Here is a 5,966-nt window from a genome sequence, read left to right on the forward strand (position 1 = left end):
AAAAAAAAAAAAAATTGCATGAATTAACAAAGAAATGGAGCTTAATTTTCAAAACTGAAAAACATAAATATTTAAAATTGTAATAAAAAAAAATTAAAAAATAAGTTTAATGTAAAACTAAAATAAAAATATTCTTAATCTTTCCTGAGTAAAAAAAAAAAATACTTTTAAACTTTTAATAACATCTAAAACATACATTTTCCATGTAAGTTATTTGTTTTAAAATATCTTTAAATTTTGAAAATTTCATTAATACCTTTAAACTTTTTAAAAGAAACATTAACACCCTTTACACTTATAAATAAACTTACACAATTTTATTTATCATCAATATATGGACAATGGACAAAAGATACCTCTTCAAACTTTTTAATGTTATATTTAAAAGTTCATGAGTAATTTGTAACGAAGTTCAAAGTTTTTTCCCGAAGTTTTAAAAAAAAATTTAAGATATTAATAAAACTTTAAAAAATTCAAGAGTGTTTTTTAAAATACTTTTGACAGTTTAAATGTTTTTTTTTTTAAACAAACGGTCAACAATTCCCATCTAAAACTAACTGATATATATCAAGACAACAATTATGTAAAGTAAAAAGAGCCTTTGTCGAGTGATTCAATTTTACATAGTTAAATTCCATTTTAGAATTATTTAAGCTTGATAGGATCAATCTTGCTTCTAGAGTCATTCAAATCTCAAAAAATGTTATTGCCCTTACATATTTGATCAATAAGGTAATCTGGGTCTAACTATAACTCGATGAAATCAAATTTATTTGTGGGTTTTAGAATTTATGAACTACGGGTTTGCATATCGAGACGCTGATGAGGGTTCTTAGATCCAATTGGTCAAAGTTTCCTTATCAAGCAAGAGATGAATAGGAAGATTGGAGATTCAAAATCAAGCTAGAGAGAGGATTCCACCACCTCCAGAACATGCAAATCAATATAAGGGAGATAGTTTTGATCAACAAGAGGACGATCAACATGCGGTTGGTCGTGCCTTGATGTGAGGGAGAGGCCATGGAAGAATACATCATAATTTTCAACAACGAGTTCCTTGTGAACGAAATTTATCGAACATGGAGTGCGTCAAATTAAAATTTTCAAATTTTTATGGAAACATCAATCAAGCGGAGTACCTTGAATGGGAAAAAGGGTGGGGTCAGTTTTCAATTGTCATTATTTTAGTGATGAAAAGAAAGGAATATTATGCATTGCTCAATTCAAACAATATGTTCAAACTTGGTAGATAAATTGATGTCAAGTTGGAGAAGAAATCTTGTAGCACCAATCGATTCATGGTACGATTTCAAAGAGTCCATGAGGAAGTGTTTTGTTCCAAAATATTTTCAACGGGACATGGTGCAAGAGCTTCAAGCATTGAAAAAAGGAAGCAAGTCCATGGCGGATTACTGCAAGCTTCAAGAGACTTAAGTTAAAGACTGAACCACATCCTAGACCATAGAAGCTTCAATGGTTGAGTGATTGTGGAGAAGTAAGGGTATCTTGACAAGCTCTGGTTTCTTTTACTATTGAAAAATGGGTCGATGATATTTTATGTGATGTTGTATCCATGAATGTTGGAGATTTACTACTATAGAGACCTTGACAATTTGATCGTCGGGTAATGTACGATGGGTATGCAAACTGATACTCTTTTACTCACAATGGTAGAAAAATACTCTAATTCCATTGTCCCCAAAAGATGTCCTTATTGATCCTTGCAAATTTGAAAAGAAAATGCAAGAGGCTTATGCAAAGGTAGAGATCAAAAAGAATTAAGTGAAAAAAAAGAGTTTAACATATAGTACTAATCCCAAAGGAGGCCCAAGAAATATAAAGGCAAGTGAGTGAACTCTTTGCTAAAAGGTATGTACTTGAAAGTTTGTGTTCTTGTTCTATTCCCGTTATTCTTTTGCCTAAGATAGATGGTTCATGGCCTATGTAAGTCGATTGTAGGGCTATAAACAAGATAACTATAAAGTATATAGACATCAAATTCCCTATATTAGATGATATGGTTGATGAGTTGCATGGATGTAGTCTTTTAACTAAGATTGATTTAAAATATGGGTTTCATCAAATTCGCATGCATATTGAAGATGAGTGAAAAACAACTTTAAAACCGAAGTATGGTTTTTATGAATGGTTAGTTATACCTTTTGGATTAACTAATGCACCTAGTACATTCATGAGATTAATCAACCATGTCTTACGAGAGTACTTAGATAAGTTTGTGGTTTTTATTTTGATGACATGCTTGTTTACTCTGAATTGTTAGATGATCATGTTACGCATGTACGTAATGTTTTAACTACTTTGAGAAACGAATGTTTATATGTAAATTTAAAGAAATGTAGTTTTTGCATGGAAAATTTAACTTTCTTGGGTTTGTTGTTTCATCTAATGGTGTCGAGATTGATGAGGAGAACGTGAAGGCTATAAAATATTGGCCTACACCTAAAAGTATAAGTGAGGTAAGAAGTTTTCATGGTCGTGCAAGTTTCTACCATGGGTTCACTAAGGATTTTAGTACAATTGTTTCGCCCTTGAATGAACTTGTTAAGAAAAATGTATCTTTTGTATGGGAAAAAGATCAAGAACTTGCTTTTAACGCTTTGAAAGAAAAATTAAGTTCTGCTCCCTAGCTTGCATTACATAATTTTGAGCTAACTTTTGAAATTGAATGTGATGCTAGTGGAGTAGGGATAGGTGTCGTATAATACAAAATCAAAGACCTTTAATGTTCCTTAGTGAGAAGTTGGTTGGTGCATCTTTGAGGTATCCAACTTATGACAAAGAGTTTTATGTTGGTTCGTTCATTACAAACCTAGCAACATTATCTTTGGCCTCAGGAGTTTGTTTTCATACGGACCATAAAAGTTTAAAGTATTTGAGAGGACAAAATAAACTCAATAGACGATATGTCAAGTGGTTGGAATTTATTGAAATATTCTTTACATCATAAAATATAAACAAGGTAAGGAAAACATTGTTGCAAATGCTTTATCACGAAGTTCTGTCCTCCTCAATACTTTGAATGCTAAGTTGTTGGGTTTTGAACACAAATGATTTGTTTTATCAAGACGTGTTCTATGCTCGTTCCTAGGCTTCAACCACATGGTTTATATTCTCTACTACTTGTTCCTAATGATCATTGGATTGATATATCAATGGATTTTGTTTCAGTTTTACATAGGACTAGGAAAGATTATGATAACATTATTGTTGTGGTTGATCGATTTAGTAAAATGGTTCATTTATTCTTTGTCACAAAACTCATAGTGCAAAACATATTTCTCACTTATTCTTCAAGGAAGTTGTAGATTGCATGGGATTCCAAAAAGCATAGTTAGTGATCATGATGTTAAATTTTTAAGTCACTTCTAGCTTGTTTTGTGGGGTAATTTGGGAACTAAGCTAGGACATTAAACTACTTGTCATCTTCAAGCGGATGGACAAACCGAATTTGTTAACAGAACCATGACTATTATGCTGAGAGCTATTATTATAAGAATCTTAAGACGAATTTGCATATAATAGGGTACTAAATGCACATATGTTGAAATCGTTTATGGCTTTAATCCATTAGTTCTCATTGATTTGTTATGTATGTCTCGAAAAAAAATTGTGAATTTTGATGCAAGTTCCAAAGTCGAATTTGTTAATAAAAAACACAACCAAGTAAAGGAATAAATTGAGAAGCAAAATTCTAAAGTTGCTTCTTGAATTAATAAGGGACGTAAGATTATCATGTTCAAGCCAATCGATTGGGTTTGGGTGCATTTTCGAAAAGAAAAACATTCTACTCAAAGAAAATCTAAGCTTTTACCACAAAGAGATGGACCTTTCCAAGTTTTTTGAGTGTATTGATGACAATGTTTCTAAAATTGATTTACCAGGTGAGTATGGTGATAGGTTGGGATTCGAGGTCGAACCCTTTTCAAGAGGGAGAGAATGATATGAATCAAGATCAAGGAATTTTCATACTTCAAGGTCCAACTACAAGGACGAGATCCAAGAAGTTACAGCGAGCTTTAATCCATCATATTTAAGTTATGGTAAGCTTGTTAAAGGAAATTCTAGAAGATGTTGTAGTCATTCCCTACCTATTGTGCAAAATTGAGCTTCAAGACGTAGATGCATTAAAGGCATCATAAATCACTTAGAATAAAAATTTTACTATAATTTAAAAAAAAAAATCGGTAGAACATAAATAAATATTTTAATAAAAAAAATAAAGAACCTTAAAATGGATTCCATTGCTGGATTGAATTGATAGAGCTTTAAAACTTAAAGAAATCATTTCAACAATGAACTCGAGTGGCCTCTAAAGGGTTTTATAACTTCATTGCTCTTTCCACGTGGGGTTGGGGGTATATTTATTATAGTATTCTATCTCCATGTGAGGCTTTAAACAAGAATCCCACATTGCCGAGGAGAACAATTCACACATCCTATATAAAGAACTTTGTAGAAGCATAAGTTTGTCCCTTCGGGGACATCCGATAAAATTAGAACGATACAGAGAAAATTAGCATGACCCCTGCACAAGAATGACACGCATAAATCGAGAAATGGTCCAATTTTTTTTTTATTCTCCAAAACAAGGTGTGGACCCATTGTAGAGGTGACCAGGATCTCATGTGTGGAAGCGGTTAGAACAAATTCAAAATCAATATAGAGGTGGGCTTGATGTGGGGTGTGTTGTCCCTTTTGGTCTAGACCCTTCCCTATAATGCTCCACCCTCTTGGTTTAAGCAATCTCTTGCTACCCATATGTGAAACTCACCGATCTTCGTTGTAATCAAACTTCATATCTTGAACTTCTAAGGTTAGGTTACATACCGGAGTGCTATGGATAGGGGAGATTGATGAAATAACATGGTTAGGATATGGGTAGAAAGGGATAGGTTTGTGATAGATTGATAGAACGATAGCGTTAGGATACATTCCTGTGATTGTATGACTAAGGTACGTTCACGTAACGATATGACTGTGATAGGTATAAAAACGTTAAGACTATGATAAGTTAGGGAACGATATGACCACGAAGTGTTTATGATATGACATATTTATGATATGATATATTATGATGTGATATGTTATTTTTAGATTGTTTTGTGTGATGATTGAGTTAATTGTTGTATGAATTACAGTTGTGAAACGACATGTTAAAAGCATGGAGCATTATGTTATGTTTTCTAAATTGATACCTTGTCTAAAAAATATTTCTAAAATTTTTAAAATTTTCAATAATATCATTAAATTTTTAAACAAGTTTAACAAGTACTCTTGTCCCTAATTTTGGATGGAAACTAATAATACTTTGTTTAAAAAATATCATCCATTTAAACCGGGAGGGAGTGAGTGATATATATATATACATTTTTGTCTCTATTAACCAAATAAATTAATTAATCTAAACGAGTTAGTTTTGAGCAGAGACTGTGACACGTGCATAGGGTAGACTCATATTTANGAGGTGACCAGGATCTCATGTGTGGAAGCGGTTAGAACAAATTCAAAATCAATATAGAGGTGGGCTTGATGTGGGGTGTGTTGTCCCTTTTGGTCTAGACCCTTCCCTATAATGCTCCACCCTCTTGGTTTAAGCAATCTCTTGCTACCCATATGTGAAACTCACCGATCTTCGTTGTAATCAAACTTCATATCTTGAACTTCTAAGGTTAGGTTACATACCGGAGTGCTATGGATAGGGGAGATTGATGAAATAACATGGTTAGGATATGGGTAGAAAGGGATAGGTTTGTGATAGATTGATAGAACGATAGCGTTAGGATACATTCCTGTGATTGTATGACTAAGGTACGTTCACGTAACGATATGACTGTGATAGGTATAAAAACGTTAAGACTATGATAAGTTAGGGAACGATATGACCACGAAGTGTTTATGATATGACATATTTATGATATGATATATTATGATGTGATATGTTATTT

The 5,966-nt window shown here is 32.6% G+C and overlaps 1 non-coding gene across 1 annotated transcript; it reads left to right on the forward strand.

Moving 5' to 3' along the window:
- The first annotated feature begins 4,489 nt into the window (after positions 1–4,489).
- LOC111784155 lies at positions 4,490–4,592 on the forward strand. The gene has a single exon (XR_002813492.1). It is a non-coding gene; the product is annotated as a U6 spliceosomal RNA (small nuclear RNA).
- The last annotated feature ends 1,374 nt before the right edge of the window (positions 4,593–5,966 follow it).

The sequence above is a fragment of the Cucurbita pepo genome, unplaced genomic scaffold (assembly GCF_002806865.2).
Source record: "Cucurbita pepo subsp. pepo cultivar mu-cu-16 unplaced genomic scaffold, ASM280686v2 Cp4.1_scaffold000156, whole genome shotgun sequence".
Taxonomy (NCBI): Eukaryota; Viridiplantae; Streptophyta; class Magnoliopsida; order Cucurbitales; family Cucurbitaceae; genus Cucurbita; species Cucurbita pepo.